Raw genomic sequence first — 15,226 nt, 5'->3', positions numbered from 1 at the left:
CAGCGTCTTTATGGGTGGGCCACGATATGAATATATCACAGACCCCACGCCTAATGCTTTTCTGTGCCCCTCACAGGAATTGCTGTATTGCATCCATTTCCAGTGATACAGGTTATGAAGAGGGACTGTCTTTTGCATGAAGACCTTTCCTCTGGTCACATGTTGTGTCATACATTTCAAGTGCTTGTGTTATTGTGGTGGGTAGAATGTGGGTAGGGTGTGTGCATCTTCCTGTATCACATGTCCATCCTGTGCCAGAGCCTCTATCGGTATCCTTAAATGGTTGCCATCTTGCTGCCCCACACGCCTGGTTCATTAAGTGTTACATATACCAAAACCATGTGATGAGGCATTGTATGGCTTAATAAGCTTATTTTGGGGGTGCTGTGGGGGTGAAGGGTAAAACGGAGATGGGGCAATAGGTCAGATCATTTTGTACTGGCACACTCTCTTTTCTGTGCTTCGCTGTCATGTGTGGCAGCGCAATATCTTATTGCTTATGTAACCATCATCCGAATCTTCACTATCATATGCGTCCGAGTGGTTGTATACGAATTACAATTGAACATTTCACAATTATATATATATATATATATGCGGTCAATTGTGAAAAGGTCAATTGTGACCGTTTAAAATCATCGGTCAATTGTTCATTCGAACAATTGTAAACGAACAATTTGAGTCAGGGTGTTGACATCTGTGCATTTCAAAATGTATTCATCGTTATCGAGTTCTCCTAGAGATCCTATTCATTACCTATTTGCATAGGACTGTCTGACCTTTAGGCACAGTTAAACGTGCCCTGAGACCACTTATCCCGCAACTCATCATGCCTTTCCCATACTTGCGTGCTGAAGGTGGCCATTCACTGTCTTTCATCATCGGCGAGAAGAACTTTTCTTCTCTATCCCAGCACACACAGGGAGATTGTGAGGCTCAGCAGATGTATTCAGTATCGCAATGTGCAGCTTGGCAGGTGTGATGGGACCCAGTGGACATCCCGCCCTAACACATTGTCACCCAGTCATTGTGGTGAAGTACCACCTCTGAGAGGTATAAGGAAATGCTGTGGCTCATGGATGAAGCCATACAAACAACCCACTAAGCCATGCCTACAGGGGCATCATCGTGATGCTGAAAAGTGAAAGACACTACTAGGGGCCCCATTGGGAGTTTGGCAAAAATGTTGCGATAGTTCCTTGAAATCACTGCCAAAATGATTAGTGTTACCTCCTCTCGGTCCGGCACAATTACCCCCAGATTATGAGTGGTGGAAAGGTGGTATAAATCTGCATTTTTGGATTCCATAGGAATCCGTGAGGATTTTTTCAGAGTTACTGTGAGTGGTATTTCCGTCATGGTAAATCCATCAAATTTTAGCCATAAAGTGGAGGGTTTACCACTAGCATTTAAGCTGGCGGCAAACCCTCCACCTCAACTTCAATACTCTGATTGCGGCAGTGAGACAAATGTGGCCCTAATTCTGTTGCAACCAAATAAGTGTTCGTTATGGAATTACCGCTATTTTTTCATTTCACCACCGAACTTGGAATTGAGGCCCTTATTGTTTTGAAATACGGAGAGGTAAATAGCGGTTATGTTGTGAAGAGGTTTTCTGGTGTCACTGGTGAGGGGGTAGAGTTTGCAGTTGCAAGTTATTAAAGCCACAAAATCAAAACTGCGTTGGCGCTCCTGATATGGCCCAAATCCAAGATGGGCCCGTCCCCCTAACGAGCTGAAACCTCTGCATGACAGACACTGCTGAAATTAACATACGGACACAGAGTGGGATCATCCAACGTGCAAAGCTTCCTGTGGATTCGCAAGGTTGCAAGAAGGATCCTGACCACCAAAAACATGGGGTGAGCCATGGAACGACTCTAAAACAGGGGGTACTGTGTGAAAATATAAGGTCCTCTCTCGCGAGGTGGTGATGTGACTGCCATGACATAGAAACAGGGGCCCAACTTTGGAAGCTGGCTCCATGCAATGTTGAATACAGGAAGGCAAAACAATTGCTTTCAGGTGGCTAGGCCTATCTACGTATGGGTTCACAAATTCTAGGAGTTGCACAACGCCACAAATCAAAGATGCCGGTTTTCAATCCTGTTGTAAGAGCAGCTGTTTCCTTGCATGCTTCTCCAGATCTTTGATTGTCTCTGTGACTTCAAGACCACAATGAACATCATTAATTCTGTGTGTTCACCAAGCCAAGAGGGCTTCAGTATTTTAACCAAGTATTTGTATTTATTTATTTTTGATTTTGTTAAGTGCACTATACCGTAGGCATCTAGTCTCGTAAGCAGTATGACTGTCTATGTGGTGATCAAACAAAAAGGGGTTCAGTACATTCAACAGGCTATGGTCTTACAGTGCATGTTGTTAAATTACACAACGTCCTCAATGTATCTCTTGCATTCGATGTCAGATAGTAATGGTAGTGGTTATTTGTAGAGCGCCTGTACACAGGCAAATGTTTCAAAGCGCTCATGGAGGGAGGGAACAAAGGGAAAAAAAACAGTCGTTCAGAGCCCTTGAAATTCTGAAATGATAATAGTTTTCAAAGGCAGAGTATGTGCATATAATACAGTTAACAGTGGAGATAACAGCAAATAGGTCTGACGAGGATTCTACAGTTTTTCCAAGTGCAATTAAGGAGTCACCATGCAGCGAGTGAAGGCAAGGGGGAACAGACAGAGGGTCTTCAGGCATGGTGCTTTAGGATCGCGCAAGTGCAGAGACGGATTGCAGGGGAACGGGAGGCGGGGGGCAAGTCCTGGTGGGGGTCCAAGTGCACCCACTTGGTGGAGACTGGGGTAATTGCAGAGAGATGACTCTCTTGGGTCATTGATAAAGTGCAGTGATGATGGGGCGAGTGCAGGGCTGGGGCAAGTGTGAGAGGACTGGTGGAGGTGCCATAGACATGTGTGACACTGAGGTACATCAGGCGGCCAGTCAGTAAGCTGAACAGAAAGAGGAGGGAGAGAGGGAAAAAGCAGAGGGAAAGGTTAGCAGGATAGAGGGAGAGAGAAGGAGGAGAAGAAAATGAAAGTCTTGAGTTTCTGGAATTTAAGGAGTTCTAGCTCAAGACAGAGGGCGGCAGGCAGGGTATTCCAGAAGGGGGCACCTGCAGAGGATAGAGATCTCCCTACAAATCTCTGCTGGGAGAACCAGCTCACTTACAGAAGGTTGGAGGTAGATGAGCGGAGGGCTCAGGAGGGACAGTATTTAGGTAGGCATTGTTGCAAATAGGTAGGTCCTAGGCTCCAGAAAGCCTTGTGGACAATGCAGAGGGTCTTGAACCTGACCTTTGCAGCCACAGGGAGTCAGTTGAGGGATTTCAGCGCCAGAGAGATGTAGTCCCTGGGCTTGAAGCCAAGGATGAGTCTTGTGGTTCTGTTCCGGATGAGTTGCAGAGGGCGCAGAGCAGAAGCTGGGAGGCTGAGGAAGAGGCTGTTGCAGTAGTCAAGCCTAGAGAGAACCAGGGCTCTGGAGAAAGTGAGTCACTGGGCAAAGTGAGAAAAGGTAGAGTACCTTTGAGGAGGTGTAGCTGATAGATTTTTTTATGAGAGGAGAAGGAGAGAGTGGAGTCGAAGATGACCCCAAGGTTTTTAGCCTCACCGGTGGGAGTGGCCGCAGGGCCAAGGGAGGCCAGCCAGAGTGAAAGTGGGAAAGTGCGAACAGGGGTCCCCTTGGGAATGAGCTCAGTTTTACTGGCATTGAGGAAGAGGTTATTTGCAGCACACCATGACTGAATAGCGGAGAGATAGATATGAGCGAGGAAGAGGAGGCGGCTGAGGGCAGCCTGAAAGATAGTTGTGTGTCATCCGCATAACATTGGAAGTTAGAGGTGAAAGTGGCAATCACACATGCCAAGGCAGCCATATAGATGTTGAAGAACCAGGGGGATAGGTTACAACCCTGGGGAACGCCACAGGTTGAAAGACCGATAGTGGAGAGAAAGGCTCCGAGTTCCACCTGGGATGGGCGTTCGGAGAGAAAGGAGGTTAACCATGCCAGAGCCTGACCTGTGATTCCCAGGGTGTTTCTGAGACGTGCAATCAAGATGTTGTGGGTACCTGTATCAAAGGTAGAGGAGAAGTCAAGGAGAATGAGGACAGAGGGAGTGTTAGTGTCAAGATTTGAGAGCAGGTCTTCACATGTGTTCAGAAGAGCATTTTCCGTGCCTCTGGATGCTCTAAAGCCAGATTGATGGTCATGAAAGCAACCAATAGATTCAGTATGTTGAGCTGAGAGATAGCCAACTTCTCCAGGAGTTTGCCCAGGAAAGGAGTGATAGAGATAGGGCAGTTGTTTGCCAGAATGGAGGGGTCGGCAGAGGGTTTCTTGGGCAGAGGGTGCACAAGGGGGTTTTTAACAGCAGTTGGGGAAAACTCCAGTGGCAAAGGAGGGAATGCAGAGATCAGCCAAGGATGGAGCAAGGGAGTCAATGTTGTCCTTAATGGTTTTTGAGGGGTAGGTGGCCATCCGTTTCGATGAGGCCTTCATAGACTGGACTTTTCTGGCGACCCAATCGGATGTGATGGGTGAGGGAGAAGAGAGGGGAAGTGGAGGGGGGCCAAGGGAGGCTCTGTGTTGGTGTAAGCTGTGGTGTGGAAGAGATGGAGGAAAGGATGTCTTGGGGTTCTGTGATTAGGTGTGCAGCCAGGGCCCAAGAAAGGACCGGTAATGGTACATGTTTCCTCAAATCATCCCAGAAATATACCGGCCACACTAGAAATCATGCTGGTCCCCATACTTAAATGAGTTGTACTATGTGTGCATTAAACTGAAAGATGTTCTTTGTAAGGAAAACTCAGTGCACCACTTTGTAATGGTTCCAGGTATACAGTAGTCCACTGTCCCTGAAATGGAAAAGGATTTTCAGAACCATGAAGTCTCATGAGATGCAAAAGAGTACTCTATAAAACCCCACATGACATAACTATAGCGATTATTTGTCTAACCCGTTTAGTAAATGCTGTCCTTTGATGAACGCTGAACCTACTGGAGTGCTGATGGCAAGGATACTATCATTGAGCTATGCCCTCGTGGAGAGAAGAGCTTCAATCAGAGAGATATCCACTAGCTGGGAGAGGGGGGGGAGTCATAAGACGGAATTGATTCCCGAAAATATTGGGCTATCTGGTGGAGCTTTCTAATTATTATGAAGTTTAAGAAAATATCACACTTAAAAATCCTGGATTTCTTTTGTAATAGAAAGTAAGCCTTCAGCTGTAAAATGCATCACTCTTCGTGTTCTTAGAAAGTTACTCCCTTTCACATTTCTTTGTGGTCTTTGTTCAATATTGTTTAGTTCTGGGTGTTCGGTAGGTGGTGCATGTATTAGTTGATGTATTCTGTGTCTTCAATCTTCCTTGAACGATGAAATAATGTTGAGTGTCTCCAAAAAGACTCAGCACACAATCACTGGTTCAGCAAATAGGATTTATGACGAATTGAACACAATGTTGGGCCAAATTCACAGAGAAACAGTATTTCTGAGTTTCAGAATGACAGTTACTGGGTTCAAGGCTGTCTTTTCAAAACCTATCAAAATGCCCCCCAAAACGTTTCTCCGGGCCATTCCCAGGTCATGTGATCACTAACAGGCCTTAGCCTCTTGTCCTGGTTTTCTCCTTGAAGGGTATGTTCTCTTTTAGTGTTTAGCATGATTAGGTTCTGAGCCCCTAACACCCAGCTCATGTATATGCTAGCTGGTCCAAATGGGCCACAGCTTCTCCCAAAGGCGGGGCAGGTCAAGGGTTTTTTCAGGCTATTCCTTGGGCTTTTGGAAAACTCCCTACTCTGCGTTCATGCTCCAATAGTCCACTATCTCACTCTCACTCGAATCCTCATCGCCTTAACATGAGCTAATTTCTAAGGGGCCTACATCTGGTTCTTTTATGTCTCCCTGATACTCTGCCATGTGCTCAGACCTTCTCCCACCTCTTCCACATACCCTATAGGCTTGGGATGCAGGATGTCCTCTCTGATCTCCATCCAACCACCTTGCAACATCTCTGCTCCTCCTTTTACCTCGTCCCACTCAATATTATCCTTGCCCCAACTCCTTTGCTCCTTTCCTCACCAGCAGTGCGTATTACCTCCTCCAATCACTCAACTCCTCCTGTCACCAGCTTTTCCGCAGATCTAACTCCTTCCTCTTGATCCCTGCTTCTTCCATCGCCACCTTCTTATTCTACTCCCTACTCCTTTCATTCCTTCCACCTCCTGCTCCGTTTTTCACCACCTGCTCCTCAGATTTTATTCCATCCTGTTGATCCTCTAGGCCTCCATTAATTACCTCCTTCCATGCTTTTCCTTTTGCCACCTCCTCTCTTCAGATCTTATTCCATCCTTCTCTGATCCTCTTTTCATTGACAGCCTTCTTTTCTCCACCAGCCTCTACTTTCTCCAACAGTACCAAAATTGCACCCTTTTCTTCTCCAAACTCCCATGTTTGTCTCCTTTTTGCTTTCTTGTATATCCCCCGGTCACCTCTCCCTGGGCTGGTCTGCCTATGTGAACAATTTTTACTTCAGGTGTGTTTATGTGAGGAATGCGGGGGAACCCGCATCTTCGGAACCAAGGTTGAAAGAAGCCCATTCCTCCAGGCCCTATTTTCTCTTATACTCATGCACATGGAGAAGCTTTGGAGCTTTTCTCTGAGCAGCTGGAGCAAGGGCTGGTCCTGTGGCGGCTCCATTTGGGAACAACTTTTCTGTTTGAATTCTGGTGCAATTGCTATTTGAGAATTTCACTTTTCAGCGAAAAATGTAAACATGTTATCCACTGCGAGGTCTGAGTAAAAGGGACTCTGGAGCTTGTTTATTTATTTATTTTATTTTTGGATTTGTATAGCGCACTAACAGCCCAGGGCTATTGCAAGAAAGTGTCTTAGTTACAAGGATGAAGCTTTTCTCAGAGTTACAGAGAGCAAGGAGCTTAACAGGTCAAGATAGTTACATAGGTGATGCACCGTTACATACATCATACATTTAACGGTGGAGGATACATAGCATGAGTAGACGTAGTATGCAGCAATGGAAGAGCTCTAGAGCACTTCGCACCTAGTTTATACAAAGAGCAGGGTTTTGATGGCTTGTATTGCCAGAAATACTTTCTTCTAGTCTTTGGCCATTCTTTAAAGGGCCAGACATCTTGTTGCAGCTAATGTGGAAAGCCTCTGCTCTCTGAACCAAGTGGTCGAGCTGGACCAGTGGATCGTCCCCCACAACACCACCCGGGTCCTGCCCAATGGATGGGTGGAAGCACCCAGCCCCTATAATCACTTTACCTGCACACACCGTTCGTCAGGCAAAGGAAAACAGCACATGAATGGTTTGGATGCTCCTAGCAATCCTACGCACTCGCTGCAGTTGCCGCATGTAGGTCATTATCAGCGGGACACAGTGATTGCTCGCTTTCTGTGTGTATTCCAGCAGCTCATTTTCTGTCCCTTCTGCTGGATTTGCGTTTGCATCCTCCTGTTGCAGGAATTCCCTGCAGGCTGCCACTGCTTCCCGATGGAGGAAGATGGGTTAGAGGCGCGCCACATCCATGGTTCCAAGGTTGGTTCTCTCTGGGCGAGGCCCAGAGGGCTAAGATCCTGCATGCAACTGGGCGTTTCCTTTCCAGAGGCTTTAAACTGTTGTCCACCATGTTTTACATTGTCGTCAGTCATTGTGCCAGGATGAGATCATGAGTCTTGGGTGTCCTTGATGTAGTTGAGGCAGCCTGTAAAATGTAAAATGTGTCAGGACTTGGGACACTTGAAATTAGATGCAAGTGTTGCTCTTCCGTTCAGTCAGGGGACCTTCAATGCTTTCGTGTACTCCTGAGGCAGTATTGCTGGACTGCGGGTTGCGTTTATACTTCTTGTACATAGTCACGGGTGTTCAATATGGCTATACCCCCTCGTTTGTCTGATTATTTTTCCATGATCCTGTGCACCCTCGTTCAAGTGGAGATTTGGTTTACATTTGTGTCTGACACTTTCTAGTCACTAATCGGGTAGGTCTATCCTAATTTTTTATGGCTGGGTTTAATTTGTCAATTACAAAGTGGTTCTGCTGGTTCTGTGTCACTTATGCATTGTAGAGTGAATATAGCGCAGGTTTCTCACACAGCGAATACCTCGCAACAAGAAGATTGTAAGGGTGTTTGTTATTTCTTTCAGAATTTAGAAATCGACCAGAATCAGAGAAAAAACCCAACATTTCAGGTAAGAGAGGTTTATTTTTATTTAAACAATATATTTGGACTGCTTTGCGAAATGAGTGGATTGTGTGTTTGACAACAGCTCGGCAGCTTTTTCAGAAGGTCTTTCACAGGCGTTCATTGATACTTTTTAAAATGTCTGAACTAACCATGACTAAGTCAAATGAATCTTCTTCTTGGATTAAGATGGAATGGGGAAGCAATCGTTAGCTCTGGCAGAGACGTTTTTATGGGAGGGCAAAAGGGGCACTTGCCCAGGGCCCCCACCTTGGAGGGGCCCCACAAGGCTAACTGATCAGAAGAAGTACGATTCCATTGTTCACCAGTCTTAAATAGCACACATCAGGATATTTTATGGGGTGCTGCTGAGGCTCTAAACCCATTGCCTTTCTGTTTTGGCAAGTGCATTTTGCCTTGATCATTTCTGTGTTCACTGTGGTATACATAGTTTGTGTGTTCCTTATGGTACAACTCTGTAGCATTATTTCCTTCCTGTGGGAATTATGTTGATCATGTGCGATAGGCAATGGTGGAATGCATATTGATAAATTGAGTGCCGCAATGGTTCAGAAGTTAGCTCAGTGTGTGAAGCACCCATTGCAGAGATGTGTGGTCATATGCAAAATTAGAATATCACATTCCAACAAGGCTGGCTGAGCCTTTCCTATGTCTGAAGTCTATAAACCTGTCTGCATGTGTACTTGGTTTTGCAGAACAACATCTGCTACTATCAGCAATGTACCTGTACCGGATAGTGGTTGCTATAAAAACGAACATATCATCTGTATGGTGAAGGTCTAGAAATTGGTTTGTTCAGATAGGGTGTTGTAAGTCCAAGAGGTGAATAAGTATCCAAATTCAAGACTATGGAACGACAGCGTTCATGTTTGTATCCTGGATTTGCCAGCAGACGATACAGCGATCCTGGACAAATCAATTAATATATCTTACATTACTGCGCTGTATTCTGTGAGGTTTGCCTTCTTGCATGCTGCTGGTATCGTTTAGCCCATTACTTGATCTTTCTTCTTATGTAGGCCATTTGCGTGGAAGGGTTGGTAGACAGAAGAGAGCGGACCATATGTTCCAGGCCTATGGCAAGCATATTTTAAGGTCTGCTTGTTTGACACAAAAAACGATTTGCGTTTTGGTAAAAGTCAAAGGTTTTTATGTACGTTTATAAATGTAAATGTCACAAGTCATTGTTTTGGAAGTATTTAAAGCTTTAAAATACAAAAGACAAACCCAAATTAAATTTGTTAAATCACATTGATTCTTATATACTTCCCTTCATGATGGAGAGAATGAAGCTAGAATAATTCCCATTTTACGTAACACCCTTCTATGATATTTTGTTTAAAAATTGTCATGTTTGGTAATGTGATTTGTGTACTTTCAAAATCTGTTTTTAATGATGAAACAATTAGATTGTTTTAGTTCATGGTAAGAACTGGAAAAGAAAGTGTTCAAATGAAGAAATTCCAGAGTTGGCACAAATCCCAGCTTCACCCCTTCGCCCCTTAACCAATGTGTGATCCTGGGCATCTCATTTAATCTTGTATTGCCGAACATCTTAATATTGCCAGTCCCTAAACCTTTCAAAATTGTCAGCCCTTACGAGTGATTTACTTCTCATTGTATGATCATCATAAAAGCCTTATTCATGGTTTCACTGTGTTAATAGTAAGCATATTCATATTGCACACCACAGGCATTTGTTCCTTTGATATCTAATGGCAACACTATTTGAAAACCATATCCCACTTCTAATCTCAATCTGTCTGGATAAAGACACCTTCCTGGTAGCTTCTAATCTGCCTCCACTATCCATGCTACGGTATGTGTAGCGTTCTCCTTCCTTCCAATTGGTCTCTATCCATGCATGAGCACTTTTGCATTCTGTGAGGCAGCTAATGTGAGTTCTCTGTCTATTATGGGTTACATGTACCTTTTACATACTGTCCTGTATTAATACTACATCTACCTTCCTGGATGTTAGTGATAAAAAGTATCCTGTATGTACTAGAATAATAACCCCTTTTAGAGTAGTAATGTTGTTCTTCAAATGCTACTTGTTTATCGTTTTGATTAGAGCAAGAATGATGAGGGCAAGGGGACTTAAAGGAAGAAAACGTGCTTATTATCCTGCAAAACAGCATATCAACCTCTAGGATGTGAGCGTGATGGGGATGGTTTGGTGGAGGGGGGGCCCCAAAGATGTCCATGCCCAGGGCCCCGATAGTGCTAAAAATGTCCCTGAGCTCTGGTGGCTCTGCTCTATGGAGCAGATTTGGAAAATGGAGTCGGGATTTTCATCTACCTGTGCATCTTTGCTTATCGCTTCTTGGAGCCTCTCATTGTCATGGGCCAATGGCAAGCGCCCCCTCAGTGCTATTGAAGGTGGCTCGACATTTTGTTACAGGTGGGATTGTGGTAAAGGCTAGACTTGCAAGTAGCCTAGGTGTATTAAGCTGTGACTCGTTGACAAAGAATTGGTAATTTCTAGAGCATCCCCGCTGTACATCACAGCCATGGCGCTACATACTGCTTCCAGGTGAACCAAATAGCTAATGTCAACAAAAAAAGAAATGTTGACAAAATATTAAGGTGCATCCTTTTTGTTAGTTCTGTTATCAGACGAAGAGACGGGTGTTCTTAGTTTGTGACGAGGATGTGATTGGAGTATGAACGTTGTGTTTCTTTACAGTCCCACACACTGTAGTTTGCAATGTAAGTATGATGTATAATTGTCCTGGCTGCTAAGGGAAGGGGTACGCTCTCACTCCCACATTCAGTCGCATAGCATTGGACACAGGAGAGCCATACCCAGTCACTTCTTGATTGAAAGCTCCCCTCCCCGAGTGCAAGCTCAGCACCGGGCCCTCCTTCAGCTGGCTTCCCTGCATTCCTGTCTCCACAGGAGTCGACATCAGGAGAGCAACTGGAGCCTGAGGACAAATCCCGGCGGAGCAGCAGCTCATTCATCTTGCGGCCCATGGCTGTGGAGAAGGGTTTGATTTGTGAAGCCACTCGACAGGTCGTCTAACCCTTTGGACTCTGTCCCTCCGAGATCCACCAAGTTCATGATACCGAGGAACACCTACCACTTCCTGGATACCGCAGTACCTTCACAGCAGGAGCATTACAGTCGGGGAGCAAGAGCTAATTCTGGGGGGACGTAGGAGTTCGCTAACATGGCCCCGACTGGAGCCAAAGTCTGCACAGATCAATGTTTACACTACACATGCAACACCACGGGTTTTCTGGGGGGGGGACAAATCTACCTGCTGTGTTACCGAGCACAGTACTTTGCCAGTTCCCCTTCTATCCAGATGCACTTTATTCATTGTGTAGCCAGTGCCTCTTTACAAGTTGTACCATGCCTGGGGTAGCAGAATTCCCATCGCACCACCAATGACATCACAGGAAGTGACATCACATGATCTTTGACAACATCCTAGGAAATGATGGCATGTGACCTTTTTCCCTGGTAACATAACAGGAAGAGACATCCCAAAAGTATCATACAAAAATTGTGACATTAATAAAGTAACAAAAAGTACTAAAGAGGACAAAATGTTATTTTAATTTTCAAGTATATATTAACTACTGTGCTATCCCAATATGTAATGTTATTATGCCATGGCTGTCTCATATAAAATATAGTGTAAAGTTGAGCCTCATACGTTACGTGGAATCACCATATAGTAGTTACAGCCTCAAAGCCCCACGTGATGTAATCCTTGCCAAGTGCAGACCCAATCGCCCAAGCTCTGCCATATCATGCCAGGTAAACCCTGAAATGTTCAATATAAGATTCAGCTTTTTTTAATATATATATATATATATATATATATATATATATATATATATATATATATATATATATATATATATATATATATATATATAGCAAAAAAAGGGGAAAAAAGAGTCCTTCTTTTCCCCAAGAGGGATGGCACTCCGAACAGTGAAATACTCGCCAGGGTAAAGCTTCGTCCTTGATTTAAAAGACAATGAGTTTTTCTTTTTGAACTCCAGTTTTATTGCGGCATCAGCCAAAATAGAAAAAAAGACACGGTACAACGCGTTTCACAGCCTGCTTGCTGCTTGTTCACGTACAAGTGAGTGCTTAAAGACATTGTGTATATATTCCCACTGATTCCCAACTCTATGGTTCAACAAACTGTGGTGGTCCCTTTTCAGTTTTTATTACTGCCCGTACTTAGTACCTTGCGGTTAGTAAACATGATTGCCATTTTGTAACGGCTATTGCCAATACTTTTTTATGTACTAAACTGCTAATATACCATAGCCAGGACAGAAGAAAACATGATGTGACTCCTAAATGCCTCTGCTGAATTAGCAGTAGTTTTATTGCAATCAAGTGGCATATCGTCCTTAGTGGACAAGACAATTATCTAAACTATTTGCAATAAAGTGCATAGTACTGATAGATTGTAAATGGGTCACAAAAGTGCATAAGGTTTATGACAAGTCAATCAGTGCATAATACTTTGTTACGCAGGGCCATTTTCAAGAGCAGTTTTTTATATATATGAAAAAAAGAGAGATGAAATCTAGCTCAGAATAGATTCGTAAAGTGCTTAGTGCAAATGTAATCTCACTGATAATAGATCAATAAAGTGCATAGTGCAGGTATTATCTATAATCAAAAATAACATTTGTATAAACATAAATCAGAGCTAAACTTTAAATGTCAGAATAAAGGTAGTAAAATTAGCTCCTGTTTAAAACCATTCTTGTAAACTTTATACTGGGACCACCACAGAACCACATTTTTGGAATAAATAAAACCACATATGTGTAAAAACACCATTAATGGAACATTCAATATAACCACAGCCAGGCACTATTCAAAAAATGTTAAAAAAAATCTATCATAAAAGATGAAGTAAAATAAAACCCTCATACAAGCAAACTTGATTCTCAGCTGTGCTTATAGATACACAGAACATCAGATAAAATGTTGCTGAAGTCCATACATATTACAGGCCCAGATTATTTACACAGGACAATGGGTATGATGTAAGTTATAGTAATTCTAAATAGGCCAGGTTCTCAGGTTCCTAAGTATGTATACAATTCTTCGTCAAGATTATGACCTTTAGGTTTTTTGGATTCAATATCTAAGATGAATCTAGTCTCCATTTGCCGTAGTGCTAGTTCTCTGTTTGCCCCACAGGGATTTGCTCGGACATGGTGCAAGCCAAAAAATCTTAAGCTGTCCAATTCACTTTTGTGTGTATCTTTAAAGTGGACTGCCATAGGATAGGAGGGGTCACAGTTTTTTATTGCTCTCATATGTTGCAAGATTCGAAGTTTTAGTTTACCGATGGTACTGCCAATATACCAGCGGTTGCACGAGCATAGGAGAGCATAGACCACAAATTCAGTGTTGCATGTAATATGGCTGCCCAATTCCACAAGATGTTTAGTAATAGGATGTATATAGTTTGTTTTATTTTGGGCAAATTTACATGCCTTGCATTTCGAGCATTTAAAAAAACCATTGATGTTTTTATGCAGCCACGTGGGGGTATTTTGACTTTCATTAGCAGGCCACAGAAAACTGCTCACCAGTGAGTCTTTGATGGATGTAGATTTTCTAAAGGTTATATTGACTTTTTCTTTTAGGATTGGTGCTAGGGCTTCGTCAGATTGTAAAACATGCCAATGTAGATATATATAATTGATTCTGTTTTGTTGATGTCAATTTGAAAATTGAGCCAAATGTGGCAAAGTGATTTGCTCACAATCACACATGTTGGTCAAGTAACAAAGTCAGGGCTTGTGCCTATTTCACTGTCTCCAATTTAACTAGTAGATCACATCTCCTTCCATCCTATGTTTCATTGGACAGCAACACACCAAGATGTTTGCATTGTCTTTGTTGATGGGCAGACACACATGCTTGTGTTTATTTAAACTGATCTGCAAATGCCCTGAATCACATTCTAAAGTGAATTTCAAAATGGAAAATACATTGTGTCGACACTTGCTACCTGTTTGGTAAAACAAGCATGATGTACTGCAGGAAAAGGCAGGAGAAACACAGGAACTAGCTGCAATCACTTAATTCGCTGAGCTATCCCCATTCTCTACGGGTCTGCTGCATGAAAAGTACATTTCCTAAATGGACAGATGTGCATAGAAATAACTGCTTTTGCACGGTTACAATGAAGTGTGACACGTAAGACATAAAACAGCACACTCAAGCAAACTACACACACACAGAGATGGGCGGGCACACATAGAAAATGCACACAAAAGAACACAGCTCCCTGTAAAATAATAATTCTTAAGGTGCCCTGTGTTTAGTTATCTTGTGCAGCACACACAGCATATGCTCCTACACAAATCCCTAGTAGGGATGGTTCCCAAAGTACAAAGAGTCATCATTTTGAAAAGGTGAATGGAACCAGTCACACCCAGGGGGTCATTTCACACTACTTGCTTATTGCATGAAAGGGACCACCAATGCTTGCGAGAATGTTGTGCTTGTCCCCAGCGTGCACTTTTCAACTCTCACAAAGAGGAGTGCAAACGTGAAGAGTAAATGAAGGCAATATCGTTATTTACTCTGCGCTTTTACTCTCTGCTTTGTGGAAAATAACGCCACTCGCACATTGTGCGTGGCAGGTGACATTTTATGATGGGTTCTTATGGAATCCGCCAGATATACGCCAGGTGTAAATGCAAGGAGTATTCCATAGGAATCTGTTGGTTTTCTGCCTGCATGAAAATCTCCTGCAAGCGCAAAACCGGGTACTCTCACAAAACTCAGGAGGAAAGCAAAGGGGAAATGCAAACTCAGCTTTGCTGCCCTCCGACGCCTTTGAAAGGCAAAACATTGACATGGAGCGCCAACTAAAAGCGTAAAGGCACTTTTGCACTTTCATTTTCTGCTCCTCAAAGTACAAAATGACCACCTAGGAGTTCTGAAACATAATGATTGGTTTCAGGCAACAGTGTTTTTTCA

The 15,226-nt window shown here is 43.4% G+C and overlaps 1 long non-coding RNA gene across 1 annotated transcript in view; it reads left to right on the top strand.

Moving 5' to 3' along the window:
* LOC138569068 (uncharacterized) overlaps positions 1 to 8,227 on the top strand; it is a 1,405,462-nt gene extending 1,397,235 nt beyond the window's left edge. Inside the window, exon 4 of the long non-coding RNA XR_011303100.1 lies at positions 8,183 to 8,227. This is a non-coding gene — a long non-coding RNA (uncharacterized lncRNA). The remainder of the gene's footprint in view (positions 1 to 8,182) is intronic.
* The last annotated feature ends 6,999 nt before the right edge of the window (positions 8,228 to 15,226 follow it).

This window comes from Ambystoma mexicanum, chromosome 2q (assembly GCF_040938575.1).
Source record: "Ambystoma mexicanum isolate Mex_15411 chromosome 2q, UKY_AmexF1_1, whole genome shotgun sequence".
Taxonomy (NCBI): Eukaryota; Metazoa; Chordata; class Amphibia; order Caudata; family Ambystomatidae; genus Ambystoma; species Ambystoma mexicanum.
This window is presented reverse-complemented; position numbering and strand designations above follow the sequence as displayed.